This window comes from Cervus elaphus, chromosome 5, assembly GCF_910594005.1.
Source record: "Cervus elaphus chromosome 5, mCerEla1.1, whole genome shotgun sequence".
Taxonomy (NCBI): Eukaryota; Metazoa; Chordata; class Mammalia; order Artiodactyla; family Cervidae; genus Cervus; species Cervus elaphus.
In genome coordinates, this window is record NC_057819.1 from 117,208,123 (window position 1) to 117,209,519 (window position 1,397).

A 1,397-nucleotide genomic window follows, 5' to 3' on the forward strand; every position below is an offset into this window, starting at 1 on the left:
CATGGTGTTGCAAAGAGCCGGACATGACTGAGCAACCGAACTGAACTGAACTGAGTTGGTCAGAGTTTTTTTTTCTGAGACTGCTTGATACCCTCCCATTCCTCAAATTTGACCTGAAACACTTCAGCCTCACTCAGTCAACACAGTAAATATTACTGTCTTGTAGCAGCCAAGATGGTGGCCCACAGGGACAGTTTCTTCTCATTTCCCTCCTAGAGCGTGAGTTCCACGTGGGCTTGTCAAGATAAAGTGTGAAAGAGTTGCTCAGTCGTATCTGACTCTTTCTGGCTCCATGGACTGTAGCCTACCAGGCTTCTCTGTCCATGGGATCTACAGGCAAGAATACTGGAGTGCATAGCCATTCCCTTCTCCAGGGGATCTTCCCAACCCAGGGACTGAACCCGGGTCTCCTGCATTGCAGACAGATTCTTTATCATCTGAGCCACCAGACAAGACAAAGGCAGTGGTAGTGTCAGAGAAGTCCCACCTGCACACGTGGATGAGGTGGCCGTGACCTCTGGGAGCCACCTGCTTTCTTCACAGCAAACAGCTGGGAGACCTAGTAGTTGAGGAGAGTGTCTGTGCTGTGAGGCAGTGCTTCTCAGGGAGATGATCTGCCGAGGAGCAGGGCTGAGGAGAGGGGCCTGCTCTCCCTATATCCCTCGGCTACCTCAAGGCCCCAGGCCAAGAGGGGCCCCCTCCCCCAGAATGAGGGCAGGAGGAAGGGGGCTGGGGAAGGCCAATGCTGCTGGCCTGGGAAGACCAGGGGTAGAAGCCACAGTTCTGGCAGTTTGGGGGGCGGGGTTCAAGGCAATTCTAGAAAAGAATGGATCATGGACTTCCTTGGTGATCCAGTGCTAAGAATCCGCCTGCAAAGCCAGGGCACACAGGTTTGATCCCCGCTCTGGGAAGAATCCATGGGCCGCAGGGCAACTGAGCTGAGCCCTTCTGCCCTAGAGCCCAGGCTCTGCAACAAGAGAAGCCACTGCAATGAGGACCCCGTGCATCACATCTGGAGAAAGCCTGAGCAAAGCAACAAAGATCCAGCACAGCCAAAAACAGACAAACTGTAAGGTAGGGGAGTTAGGGAAGGCGAGGTTCAGAAAAAGGAGACCGGCACTTTACAGGAACAGATCACCTTTAATGAGGTGAGAAGGGGCCGCAGTCAGATTAGCGACCTGCTGCACTAACCTAAGAAATGAGTAAGTATATATAGGCGTGTACGTGGAAAGTTACTGTCTTAAGGGGGCCTGTTCTTCTCCAGAGTTGTTCGGAGTAGTTATCTCTTAAACGGCTGGGGCAAGGAATTTTGGAGATTGGCCAGAGGCTGGACCAGCTGGGAGCTGGGCGTAATCAACCTTAATGTCCATTTTTTCCTTCGGATGAGAGAGTTCTTT